The sequence below is a fragment of the Numida meleagris genome, chromosome 5 (assembly GCF_002078875.1).
Source record: "Numida meleagris isolate 19003 breed g44 Domestic line chromosome 5, NumMel1.0, whole genome shotgun sequence".
NCBI lineage: Eukaryota > Metazoa > Chordata > Aves > Galliformes > Numididae > Numida > Numida meleagris.
Window position 1 is genome coordinate 18468152 of NC_034413.1, and position 14640 is coordinate 18482791.

The 14640-nt window shown below is 47.3% G+C and overlaps 1 long non-coding RNA gene across 5 annotated transcripts in view; it reads right to left on the reverse strand.

Annotated features, from left to right (window-relative positions):
- LOC110399774 overlaps positions 1-14640 on the reverse strand; it is a 91858-nt gene that overhangs the window by 10406 nt on the left and 66812 nt on the right. For 4 of the 5 annotated variants that reach the window (XR_002439394.1, XR_002439397.1, XR_002439396.1 and 1 more), the window contains one exon: positions 920-1041. This is a non-coding gene — a long non-coding RNA (uncharacterized LOC110399774). Of the gene's footprint in view, positions 1-919; positions 1042-1248; positions 1487-14640 lie in introns of those variants that run through there. The other variant, XR_002439398.1, reaches the window with a different exon arrangement.

Sequence of the window (14640 nt, forward strand, 5' to 3'; positions counted from 1 at the left end):
CCCTCTGCCATGGGCAGAGCTGCCACCCACCAGATCAGGCTGCCCAGGGCCCCAGTCAACCTGGCCTCGAAAACCTCCAGGGATGGGGCACCCACAGCCTCTCTGGGCAGCAGTGCCAGTGCTTCACCACTCTCTGAATAAAGAATTTCTTCTAACATCTAATCTAAACATCCCCTCTTCTAGTTTAAAGCCATTCCCCCTTTCGCCCTTGTGCTATCAACAGACAGGCTTCTACAGGATGCAACACAAAGAACCTCTCTGGAAACACACAGAAACCTTTGAAAGTGGAGTTTGTTGAGCCTTGCCACAGTCATATGGGATGGGACAGGAGAGTTCAAAATACTGCCGGTAATCTCTGTCAAAAGATTTAAACCACCACTGTGGTTTATGTACAGCTCATGAGACACCACAACAGAAACACAGATCCCAAATCCCCTCTCACTGTAATCAGAATGGAGCCATTTCATCATGACTGATTTCATTGTGTCATTACCAATTTACACCATGCAAAGTGAGAGGTGACCCCCGGCCCCTGGGGGTTAGAAATGCTGCGGGAGGGTGAGGAGCATATCGGGGGCTCTGCAAACACTACTCAGAGATGTCTGCAGAAACGCCGCGACAACCTCAGACATATTGCATCCTTGTAGTGTTGCACAATAGCAGGACAAAGGCAGGGGTGTGAGAGGATCCGTGGAAATAAGAGGGCAGGAAATACCAGGCTGTCCAGGCAGTGCTCTGTCTGAGCCCATAACCTGCCTCCAACAGTGACTGTAATTCAGGGGAAAAAAAAACAACTCTGCAAGAGGTAATTATCTAAGAAGGTACAAGTAACAAGATTTTCATGCCGCTTCCTCTCAGTCAGTGGTAGCCTTCAGCTGGCTCCTCCACAGAGCAAAGCCCATCTCAGACTCGACCATACCTTTACAATTCAGCATTTCCTCCTGATCCGACCGAAGCACCCATCTCATTTTCTATCTCTCCAAGATCACAGCCTCATCAAATCATTGTGCTGAGGACTTTCATGGCTAACAGCACACTGGGCTGAAATAAAATAACAAAAAAAGTGGTTATTCTACCAGTGGTGAGTTGTTGCTAACTCAATTTCAGGGGCTGCCAATCACTGTTTTCGAGAGCCCACAAAAAGCCACTTGTTTTGATTCTGAGCAGACAGAAGGCATTCTGGCAGTGGGTTAAGGGTTTCTAGGAAATGGCAGGAGAATTAGAAACCCTACAGCAAGAGCCAGTTACCTTCCATTTTCATGTGCCTGGTGACCCAGGCTGACGGCATGCAGGAAAACTCACGGAACTCTGGACAATGCTGTTTGTTTCATGGCTGTGAACACCTTAAGCAATGGAATTTGATCTCACTTGCAAATCTAATGAGCTGGGCTGATATAGGGATGTCAGCAAAGCCCAGCAACAAGACACTTCTTCACCTGAGCCAGGGCAGGTGGCACAACAGCCACTTACACTGGCACCCAAGAACCCTGCCCAACAGCTCACACTATTTAATCTCGGGACATTATGGAAATGCCCAGTGGAAATAACCATGGTTACATTGTAGGGGACAGCCGAGGTTCCTGGGAGATAAGACTCTGCATTGCACATAAGAATTTTCACCTCTGTGGGGAACTTTCTTAGGATGTACAGGCTTGGGAGAAGACACTACAGGACCATTCATAAAAACTGTATATGTACTTGAGTGATATCTTCTTTCCTCACCATTAAGCCAACAAAATTTTAATGTTTATGACATTTTCTTGTCACTGCTAGCCAGCAAATTCCAAAGATAAAACACACCGAGAGTCCTAATATAATAGCAGCATTAGCTTGTGACAAGCTACAAAACGCCAAAGGGAACAGACCTGGTTTAGAGACAATGAAGTGGACAGAGAATGAGAAAATCCTATGTAAATAGCAACTCTGCCATCTTTTGTATCGGTGGATAAAAGTTTGGTGGCTCCAGCAGGCTATGGGATCTGCAGTGGGCAAAGGGAAGAACTTGTAGAACTCCTGAAAGATGCCATTTATTATTCAACTGGAAACACAGTTAATGCCAGTGGGACTTGGTCTTCCTCATAAATGAGAACAATTTTTACTTAAAGCAGTCAGGTGGCCACTAGGGCTTCTCCAGCCTGTGGGACTGTGAAGTACAGTTTTAAGCAGTTTTATTAACTTTATATTAAATCACTTCCAGTACTGATCCCCCTAAAGATCAAAGCTGCTCCATCATTTATACCTGGCAGGCAGTATAACCCTTACGTAAATCTGTAAGTCCCCTTGTTAAGTTTAACATTCATCACTTAACACCACTTAGCAGCCAACCAGGGGACAGTGTGCCTGCCAGGCCAACCAGCCCCATCTGCATCTCCGCAGCAAGGATCCAACGCTGCTGAAGTGGAGGCAAAGCTCCGTTCAGAGTCTGCTCCTCCAAAAGGCACAGATGGGGGATGGCCCTTGGAGAGTGCATCTTTGCCCCCCATTTCATCTGCACCCCGGTGGTAACTCTGTCTGAATTCCTTAAGTTACTAGGAAACCTCAGAGAGACACAGAAAACATTCTGTGCCTAATGAGGCCTTCTTGGACCACAGTGTCATCAGACACTACCACGTCCCGCTAATGAGCTTCTCTCTGTGCAGTGCGGAGCTCCGCTGAACTGAACTCTCCCCATAGGACGACGCGCCATGAACTGGCAGATTAAACTTTCCACTGGACCAGGGACAGTTGCAAGGCACTGGGATGGCATCCAACTTCAGCTAAGTGGAGTAGGGACTGAGAACATGAATTTATAACCAGCAGCCATCAATGAGGCGTAGGGAGCCATGTGCACAGCATGCACTTGGGGAAGGAGACTGGAGACTAGAGCAGAGCTGATTGCACCTAATGTAGGGCAGGCAGGACACAAAAAGGCTGCATTCATCCAGTAGAAAGCAATACAAAGGCAGGACCACCATATCTTAAAAGAAAAAAAAAGGCAGAACATGAATACATCCAACAAATATTTGAGAGCAACACTTCCTCTCCTTGCCTGTAGAGCCAAGGATGTTTGGAAGGAGATCCAGCAGCCCTAGGCAGGGACCATAGCAGCAAGAGGGGAAATTAGATGATGACAAGTCTGGAATGCAGAACACGATAGAGGAACCAATGAAAGACGAGGGAGAAGAGCCAAGGATGCTTAGATTTTGTAGCAGCAGGAACTCGTCAGGATGGCAAGAGAAACACTAGAAGACAGAGATAGATACCATCCAGAAGGGAACTGCAGCTACCCAACAGAACAGTTCCAGTACCCCCTTGACTAGAACAAGTATGAAGTGTCAGCTGTGTGATGTGCCAAAGCACCTCTTTGGGAAACACTTTTTCTTGAAGTTTTCTCCTCTTTTTATTCCTCCCTCTCCTCCTCCTTCCTCCCTCTAGCTCCCCCCCTCCCTTCAGGCAGAGATGTGTTTCTCTCAGCTGCTTCTGTGCCTGTGACTTTACTGCATGGGGGAAGTCAGTCCGGAAGGTCACCTCTTTCATCAAGTATTCTATTTGCATCCAAAATTGTATGTACATGAAAAATGTGGTCGTGTGTTGCACCTAGCTGCAGACGCAGATGAAATTCTGTGGAAAGCCTGATGCACACTAACCTTTGCAGATGGTGCAGCTATTGCTGAAAAATGGATTGCTTAATAAAGCATATCATCCGACATATTTGCTGCTTGGCTAGCCAAATAGAAGTTGTTTTTTGCACAAATTTCCTTGTCAAATTTGTCAATGTTCATGTCATTTTTGCTTTAGGTCACAGAGCAAGGTGCAAATTCTTGGCATCTTTACTAGTTGCAAGCCAATTTCGGCTATTTCTAACAATGAAGTGAATTTCTCTGAGGATAAGGCACTCACTTTATGGGGAAGGAAGGAAAACAGCAGGAAGTGGCTCATTTTTTTTCAGGGATTTTGTTCTTGCTTTGTCTATTTTCTTTTTTTCTCCTTCTTCCTGATGGATAACATTTGCACACATTTACAAACCTTATTTAATTCACAGCAGAGAGAAAAAGGCCTTTAAGCCTGTTAAAAGATTTATTTTGTTTGACTATTTGGTGCAAGATGGATTCAGAATTTTTGCGTTGGTGCACAGAAAATGTGTCCCTTTGTGGCAGAAAACTTGCAGGAGAAGAAGAGAATACTATTCCCTTGGCATTCTCAGGTGTGGAAGGCAGAGGTTCTCCCCTTCCAAGTGACTGCTAGAAGAGCCTTCATTTTTATCAACCCCACAGTCTCTTAGGCTCGAAGCCATACAACACACCTGTTCTGTTTGGTTTTCTACCTGCTCTATGTCCTTCTGCTCTGCCTTCAGACACATCACACCCCCTGCTCAGCTGCACCTTTTCAAGCCTATTCCCTTCTTCCTGGCTTTCAGACCATTTTGCTACATAGTCCCTTCCCAGACACAACCATGGCAAGCAGCTCTACTCAGAGGCAAACACAAGGAATGCCATTGCCATGTTTGCTACAATAAAACCCTCAGCTGTAGGAGAGCTTTAAAACTGCAGCATGCCCTTATTGCACAGCCGTGAAGAAACGGTGCCAGAGTGTCGCTGGCTCCTAGGCACTGTCAAGGCACGGAAGGAGGGCACTCTGGGCCTCGGTGGCAGCCTGGAGCCTCCTCCTGCAGCAGAGCACTGCAGCGCTGGCAGCGGGCACTTCAGGGTGCAGGGCTCCACAGCCAGCCAGCCAGACACCACAAAACAGCTTTTCCAGCCCTTCACAAGCAGGGCAGCAATTTAAGTCTCAGGCATGCTATTTATTTTGCATTTCCCTTTTTGTTCTGTACCTTAGTCGATACAGTGTTTGCCATTTCCTAGTAACAGATGCATTCCTCTCTGGCCTGTGTTATATTACGGCAGCAATTACATTTCCCTCTTTGGAGGTTTCATTTCTCTCTGAGTTCCCACCCCAGAAAAGTCCTTTACCAAGAACAACCTTTTCCAAAGATGCGCCGCATGCCAAGTGCGTCCTCCATCTGATCTGCTCCTCTAACAGGAGGCTTTTCTGCAAGACATGGGCACTCAACATACTCCCCATTTGTCTTCCTTCAGAAAGTATCTCCTTCTGCAAGGAACATTTTGTTTACAGGGTTTATTTTTGTTAGCAGGTGTATTCCCACTAGTAAGTTTTCCTCTGCACCATTTTTTTTAAAGGTCTTGTTTGGTAGCCAGATAGCCGAGACTGCCTGTGATAAAGCCAGCACAAGTGATTAATAGCAAAGTCTCTGCCATTTTATTATTAATAGCAGTGTGTTGACTCAATTAAATCCAGCCTGCTTTTTTTGGCAGGCCTTCGCAATTATACATATCATTATGGGCTGCAGCCCAAATGCATCCTGGGAGTAGACCAGAACTCCACATTAACTTTTTCTGGCTCTCTGTTTGCAGGTTGGCCACTGAAACATGTGGGCTATAACCAATCCAGGCTGCTTCAGGGATGGAAGGATAGAGAGAAAACAACAAATGGCAGAGGTGGGGATCACACCTAGGTAGGGCACGCTCCCCCACAGCCATAAACAGCCTGGCAAGCACACCTTGGATCCACCCCTCCACACTGAACCCCATAAACACAGAGTAATCGGTCTGGACAGTACCTGTTACCGGCAGGGGTGCTTTTCCAGCACGCTGAGGGGAGTGTCCAGTAAACCCTTCCAAAACAGACTTGCAAGCAGCTTGGCCTGGCGTGAAGAGGCACTGAGCTCACGTTCAAGCGTTTATTTTGAGATGAGTTTCAGCAACATGTGTTTCATGGTGGAAAGACCCATGACCAAATAAAGCTCAAGTACCCCAACTCAGTGTACCCCAACACATCCTGTAAGCATATTTCACTGCTGGACACACTGTTCCCACCTCTCAAAACATCTCAGCCAGTCTGCTGGGAAACAAGGCAGTCATGGGGCTAAGGCATAAGACTAGCGCAGGGCCAAGCTCAGTTCTCAGCACTGATATGGACTCCATGTATCCTTGCAGGTGAGTCTTCCATCCATACAAAGTCCTGAGGCAACTGCTGTAGCCTCCCAGCTCAAGTGATCCATGGGACATTTAGGTCACTTGTTATTACGGAGCACCAGGCGAGGGTGTCATAAACAGCAAGCGAAGAGACACACAGACAAGGGTAGGTTGCCTAACCTGGGGCTTTGAGAGTTTCCGGGGACCCCAAACTGAAACATTTGTGTTTTTCTCACAGCCTTTTGTGACTACTCGTCCACAAAGTGTCCTGTTAATCATGGGACAAAGCTCTTTTCAGACATGAATTTCATTAGGCTAGTATATACAGCTCCTAGCATGGTGAGAGCCTGATCGGAGTTTAGGCACTGTCATCCCCCAGGTAACAAGCCGTCCATGAAGTGCTGGAGGAACAATCAGGCCTTGGCCTCTTGCAAAAGCAGCATGTGTTGCCCAGCAGTACTTGCCCATTGCTGTCCTTTGCAGACTGGGTGGGCTCCATCTCCCTGCAGCCTGCTAACCAGAACTGGCAACTGCAGTTATTTCTCTAGCATGCTTACGGTCTACGATTCATCTCAGTCTGCCTGGTGGATTTTTCTTCCCGAGCCCACTGCTCTTTACAGCTGCAGCTCTGGGTTCTCCTTTCCTGTTGAGCCTGAAAACATCCCACTTTTCTCTCCAGGTACCCAGGACACCACCTCTTTTCCTTCAGCATTAGAGGAGATCCCAGAAGCACAGCTGAAACCCTGCAAAAAAATGGTAGATCTCACTTCCTACCACCTCAGCAGGGTGTGCTCTGCAACTGAAGGCTCTTTTCAGCTTGTGTTACTTCATCTTACAGAAACCCATCAAGTCGGGAGGGCACTCTGTGCTTTCCATCCCAGCTTGGCCTATCTCCATCCATGTCATCCATCTGGTTTATGTTGCTGGCATCAGACAATCCACAGCTGTGGGGCTCTGGCTAAACCAGTGTGGAAGAGTGTAAGTGCTCGGCCTATAATTTCCTCTCAGTGTATGCAGTGCCTTTGTGGAAATAATTTTGCTGCTGGACAAGGCAGTGCTTTCCTCTGAGACTCCCCTTGGCCCCAGGACGAGCGACCGCCAGAGAGGAGATGATCAGACATTGGCAAGGGCTGTCCCTGTCACCTCAGGACCAGTTAGTGGGGACTGAGCTGTTATTTATTCTGTTATCAGCTACAGTAGGGGCTTCCCTGCCTCGTGGCTGAGGCTGCGTTGTACGGATGACTCACAGAACATAACTAAACCATGTAAAATGTCATCCCGTGTTTGCCATTAATAAGGTTTCAATTAATGATACAGATTGCCAAGAATACCCTGAGCCTGAAACTCAGCGCTGTGCTGTCTAGCAGAGCCAATCAGGCTGCTCTCAGAGTTGAGCCACAACAAAACAGTTCTGCTTTCCAGAAGAGATCTGTCCTTGCTGCTATCAGGCAGGGGCGCAAAGGTTTTATTTTTAAACATCCCAGGACCCGATTCTGCTAACTTGCCGGTGTGAGTTACACACTGATGTACACGGGCTGGCGAGCTGCACCGTCTGTAAGAACTGGGGCTGTGCTGAGGTGGGCCATAGTCAAAAATGAAATGAGTCCAAAATGGCGGTGATACCAGCTGACAGCAGATCCTCCACCACACGCAGCCTGCTTTCAGCACGTGGTGTATACATATGAATGCTTCCCTGGTGGAAAACACACAGGGGAACAACAGGCAAATTTCTGCTTGCATCATCAAACATGTCAACCATTCTGAAGACAGATCTAAAGAGCATGGGGGCATGGCCTGGGCCATCTGTATGCTCTTCACACACCAAGGTAAAGACAAGCAATGCATTGCCACCTACCCCACAGCCTCTGCTCTGTGCACACAGCTCCCTTTACCTGGAGGGAAATGCTCCTCTCTCGTGCAGACAAAGCACAGTATGACCAAGGGCATCCTCTCTCTCACACACACTGAGCAAGGAGTCTTCCCAATTTTTGCATCACCTCTGTAGTTCCCTCTCTGTGCCTGCAGTCACACACATCTCCTGCTGTCTGCACGCACCTGCACGCACAACACATTTTGGTAAGGTACGGAGACAGATGTGCTCATGCACACACCACCCCCAGGAGGAGCTCCAGGTACGAGAGGCAATCCTCCCAGCTCAGGCAGTCTGCTGGAAGGAATAATTAATTTTCTGATGAGCATGAATATCATGCAAAGGCAGCCACACAGATAGGGTGGAACATTTCTAGCCAACATCCCTGTGATCAGATATTTGGATTCACCCATCTCCAACCTCTGCTCTCGGCAGTGCTGACAGCAGCAAACCTGAGCTCACTGCACTGCCTGGGAAGCCCTCTCATACCTGCTGGCCTAGTATGTGAGCTGCTGTGCACAGCCCTGTCCTCCTTACACCAGGGCAGACACACTTTGCTTGCTGCCCTCCCTCATCCTACTGCTCCCACATAACACGATTTGCCCCCCACACCCACTGGGCAAAGGAGAGAACTACACAAGCAGTGTCAGACTGCTCAAACCTATCAGTCCTCCCCAGTGAAGAACTAAGACCTAGCAAGTCCCTGCTGCACGAACACGCTCTCTAGGCTACAACTTGAACAGAATCCATCAGCCCCAAATCTTCTCTCATCCTGGCTCAAGTCACTTTGTTCTCTTCCATCTTACAAAGAAGGGTTGAAATGCCCACAGAGAGAAACTGAACACCCTAAACCCGGGGTACACAGGATGAGTGGAGCTTAGAGAAGGACAGGGGATGCTGGGCAGAGCAGTGTTCATGGACAGTAGTGCAAATTGCACCCCAAACCACAGGATTCTCAGGCATAACCCAGAAGGGCTCACTCTCACGAACCTCTGTCCCCCATTAAAGGAGTCTGGCCACTGAACCCACACCACCTCCAGTGCCAAAATGACAGCACTAAGTAGTGTCAGGAGGTTGGAGAGCACTGTCAGAAGTATTTGCATGTATCCTTTCCTTGAAAGTGCTGTGCTTCTCAGACTCAAGCATCTGCAAGCATGACTCTCCAGGGAGAGCTGTGTGCTTGGAAGATCCCATTGCAGGAATGCAGGAAACCCACCGGCATTTTCCCAGCAGTTTCAACAAGCTGCAAGTCAGGTCTGTGGGTAAGTGGTTTTGAATGTGCCTATTTATACTACCAGAAATAATTATGATGAATGCTGCTAGGAACAGGTAAGAGTCATATTTTTATGTTTTAAAAAGGATGGGATTTTCCTAAGCATTCACTGAGCACTGAGTGCCTGAGTGCAAAAAAACCTATTGCGTACCTCATGAAAGGGCAGGAACATACAACACAGGCCAAATAACTTGCTTGAAACAGAGCTGCAAACCCAGAGGACTTTGCCAAAGATACGTGAGGATAGTAGCACAGAAACAGAAGGAAACCACAGTGTTCTCACCAAAGTGAGCAATGTGCAGCCGCTGCCACTTTAGCATCAAGAACTCTGGTCAAGAACTAGACCAAGACTAGTTGCCTTGTGACAAATGGACCCCTTGCTGCGGTAGCAAAAACACATATGGCTAGAAACTCACAGGGATGGCTATTTGCAAACTGCCCAAGACACACATGCTTGCCTATGTTCCTCGTGTGGTGCCACACATCACATCAGCAGTCTCTGCTCACATCCCACCTCCTAAGTGCTTTCACCTTGCTGTTCACATCAGGGGAGAAAACAACTAGTACAACTTTTTCCAGAAGTCCCGAGGCCAGGAACTTAGTTATACTCTCAGCAGGGAGTTCGCTGAGGGCCTTCTCAGGAGTTCAGGTATGATTCCAACTTCAATATCACAGGCAGATTTCTGTTGTGTCAGTTGAGTTCTGTCTATCAGCCTCCTCATTCTGAGCCTTTCCGGCACACTTGGATCTTTGAATTTTTTCATCCACAAGGATGATGCTTAGAAATGGTGTCTACTGGGAGCTGGCAACTTTAACACTCCTTTGTGTGTTTGAGAAATATCTTAATCTTCTTCTCTTTTTCCAAGAGAAAAGCCAGGAAAAGAGCTCAAAGGAAATATCTTGCTGTAACATTGAGGCTTACAAGTAAAAGCGGAGTCATGGAATGAAAAGCTAGAGGTCCGTAGTCATGCTGAACTTGCTTTTTCAGCTCCTGGGGTTGTTGCTCATCCACAAGAGCTCAGTGTATCGCTATTTCTATTTGCTAATAGGTTTCACAAAGAAAGGATTGTTGTGTAAGTCATTGCGCCAGTCCAGAGTACATGGGGAAATTCCCACGGATATATACAATATAGAGGCAAACAAAGACATCCAAATTTCTGCTTAGTAAAAGATACATCTGTCTTTTCAACGGATGACATACCAATGCAACGAGGAATTAGTGAACACAGTGGATTAGATCCGGGTTCAAACTTCAGCTCCCTTCTCTCCATACTACCACAACTTCCCAGACCTGTATGGATGGGCTGTAATGGCTCCACCAGCCCCTGGGGTTGTGAGACACAGGTGGAGTTTTCAAGATTACCAAAAGGCCTTAGGAACACGTCAGCAAGATGTGTGCTCCAAAATCCCTCCACTGCTTTGGAAGACTTCCAGCCCCAGGAGTAAAATAACAAGCAGAGGATATACAATGCTGCTGGGCTAACGAAGCTTATTTTTTTCCACCTCCCATTTATTCTTTGGTTTCACTGAAGAGAATTGACGTTGCATTCCTGCATCTTTGAGATATGCATATATACAGGCATGCACATTTTACATATAGGTAAAACACAGCCATGCACAGACCTAGGCATGGCAGTCCGCTTATACGCGTAAAGCACTGCTATTTACAAGCCGTTTCTATGGTTATAATATACATGGCTCTTATGAACTGCTTCATTAACCTGTCAATCACATTGCTTTTTCCTTTCTCTTTCACCCCTCTTCTGTGTTACTCTGTTTTGGAAGTGAAGCACGCATGTGTCAAGTGCATTATTTCAGATCATACAGACACACGTCCACCCTGGAATGAACATGGTTCCACTGCCACCTTCCCAGGAGCTTGGCTCTGGGCAGCCCCCGGACTCAGCCAGCCACGGTGATACCGCACGTGGCCATTTATCACCCAGCCTGGCTGGGGGCACCAGGGGCAGGAGCTGCCCCCCAGCCTGGCTGTTCGCAGGAGGAGGGGGCTGCTGCTGGGCCATGCCGGTTGGAAGTGCTGCTGATGGGCTAGGCCCCAACAAAACCCCCAAAAGTGCTGATGTGCCGAAAGCAGCTGACACTGATGGATCTGCTCTCATCTTGCCTTTCAGACCCAACGCAAGAGAGAAGAGAGGGAGAAAGAGAAACAAAGGCAGAGATTAACTCTTTTGTCACAGAGCTCTGCAGTTTTACAAGGCAAGATAAAGCTGCTGTCCAGGTTGGGTGCAGATGGGACCAGCTCAGCACAGTCTGTCTGACTCTATGGAGTCCAATGAAGGGAAAAAACAACCTGAACTGTGCAATGATTTACTGACAGGGCCAGAGCTGCCTGACGGAGCCTTATAGCTTTCCTCGTGGCTGCAACCACAGCCAAGGAGACCAGTGTGGGCAGTTCTCCCATGCCTACAGGCAGTTATGAACCTGCAGCCTGTGTTTTGATGTCATGCAGCTATGCAAGGATTGCTCGGAGGGTTTCTCTCTTCTTTTGCTCTCCTGGAAGGACACAGCCACCTCTCAGACCTCCCTTCCACCATGTACCCACATGGATGTAGCTGTGCTACATTGTGCCAGCAGGCACCTGCATTAACAGTACTAGCAAACAAATAATGGCAACAACATGAGTGATAATTATTAGTAAAGATGTTAAGCAGCATTCTTTTTCCTATAGGAAAATTCATTTCAATCCCGTTCAATTGGATTTGCATTGATTTGGAGAGAGGAGGAGGGATACCTTTTCTAAGTCATTCTCAAAAAAAAAAAAAAGAGAACATTTTAAATCCATATTGTAATTTTGATCCTTTTCCATCTTCAACAGAAACTTCCAAATTGTGTCCTTTGATAAAAATACGTCCTTTCTTTTTTTTTTTTTTTGTCCTAAAAAAGAGACCCTGTGTCACCAAGAAGCCAGGTTCCATTGGGAAGCACTGCCAAGCTCTAGCCCAGATTTTTCGAGCCTACAGTTCTATTGTGTAGTTCCCACATATTCCCAGAAGGTCCAGAGGAACCACTCGCAGGGAAGCACAAATCAGCATGGGTAAAGGGGCAGGGGCAGGCCGTGCTGAGCAGCGGGGACGTCTGCATGTTGCTGTCAGGATGGGGACCTTGTGCAGCCCCACAAACACACAGGAAGAACCTGCCAGCCCTGCAATCCATCCATCACGGAGCGCATCGGTACGGACAAGCACATTACACTGGGACATGGATACACTCTGAAACACAGCCACGTCACCGCACCGAGAATTCCTGTTCTCACACACACTCTGCTGAGCACGCAGTCCTGCCTGAAACGCAAACAAGAGCTCCAGGCAACAAACAGAAAATAGAGGTTCCAGTTGGCACTTTTTTTCCCCCTAAGAAATAAGGTTCTTCTTAGTTCTTATCAGGCTTTATGCCATATCTTTTCAGTATTGTCTCTCTTGCCTCACGTTTTCTTTCAACAAAGATATCCAAAATCCAAAATGCTTTCAGACCCTAGCAGAGGCTTGCAGAATACTGTTCGTATCTGCAGGATGACCTAAAATAAAATCTGACACAGCAGATCTGTTCTAAAGCCTGGAAACAACTTTGAAATTTCAAAGTTTCCTACCACACACAAAGCGCAAAAATCATGTCACTGTGTCAAATGCAGACAGGCTACGAAACAGGCCCACCAAGGAAATATTGATCATCCCTTCACACATCCTTAATAAAACCCTGTTCTGAGCCCTATCCACTACTTGCCGACTGACACACACCACAGTGAAATGTGCTGCCTGCTCTTGGCATTCAGCACTGCAATGAGCCATTTGTGAGATCTCTGCACAACTCCACACTCACGGCAGCACCACTTTTTTAGGGCAGAAATTTTTGACTTTATCTTAAATATATATATATATATACATACACTGCCTCTGAAGGACTAGGGGGAAAAAAACCACAACAATCTGTAGATTGTTATACAGCTGGTTGGAGCTCGCCTTGCTCAGTAACTTTTGCAGAGTTACTTAGGAATAGCCTGAGGTCCCTGGAGTCCTGTGGACCCTGAAACTGAGACTTGCTGCCATAAGGCTTTTACAGGAAGGGCTGTCATGGGCTGCCTGAATGACAGAGGTTTGCAGTGCCACCATTAGCCAGTCCCTGACTGTAAGCACCTCCAAACAAACCCATCTTATCTCCAAGCACTGACAGCCATGAGAGGTGCTCAAGCACGACACTTGAGCATGAGCCTGCCTATAAGCACCAGAAGAGCGCTGGTGGAAAGGGAATTCCTCCTGTGCACCAGCTGTAGGGAAGCAGAGCCCCAAGCTCCTCCAGCGGGCAGAGCAAGGAGCCCGGCCATCACCCACTGCCCTCCCAGCCCCCAGCCCAGTGCTCCCCAGCTCCCTGACAGATCACAAGGGCCCATTTACCCCGAGATATGAAATTTGTGTTGTTTCTTTATTGTGTTTTAATGAAACCCTGTTTATTCTAGGCTTTTAATTCTTTCCATCTATTATGTTTAGACAACTCATTAACAATCATTTGTTATCATTAGACTTCAATTTTAAGCTCCTTTTCCCAGAGGAGGCAATGCTGTGCTTTTAAACATATTTGCATCATAAACAATTTTGGGGCCCTGGGTACCATATATTACCCTGGCCTTTCCTCCCTCTTACCAGTCTTCTGCTTACCCACACCTGGAGGCACCGAAGGAGCCTTGCTGGGATTTGTCCCGGCCCAGGGCAATACCTGATCCCCCAGGCCTGCAGAGGGCCGCGCACCAGGACAGCAGACTGGTGCGCTGATAGCAAGCCCTTGGAGCCCAGGTCATGTAATGGTAAGATGCTCTTTCCACTGGGATTAATGACCACATGCTGCAGCTGAATTAATTAGGGCCTGTTAAAGATATCGTGCTAGCCTGGGATAACGCGTGGGCCTCATTCTGCTCATTTATGGTTGTTCAGCTCCACTGGATTTAGTGAAGTCATTCCTGATTTGCAGCAGGGTCCCCTATGTGCATGCTGGCTAAGCACTACGTCACAGTCTGCATTCACTGGCAGCTCCCAGAGGGCAAAAATCTGATCCCTGTTGTGTCGTGCAAATCCAGATCAACATTCACTGATGCTGCAAGGCATCCCCTGGATATGGACTGGCATCAGCATGCACATAGCGTGGGCTGCATGATGAAATGTGCTTTGGCACAAGAGAGGCCCCTTAAGTTGTGCAGAAAGTAGGAAAGGAGAAACAAGGAAGAGAAAGGCAACTAAGTTTTGCCTGGGCAATTAAATTGAGAAGATATAAAAAGGAAATCACTAACCTAAATTTTTTTTGACTGCGTCTCGATCTCCAAAAGCTCATTTCAAATTACGCTGAAGAATCCCATGCCCACTCATTCCCTCACACTAGTGAGCAATCTGAGGACACATCATTTTGAGAGAAGCTTATATCTTATTAATGACATAGCTAGATCATCTTTCAGTGCCAAGTCTTTTGCTGGTGTAATAGGGTTGTTGCTGCTGCCCTGATGTGCTGGGATTTTGCTTTTT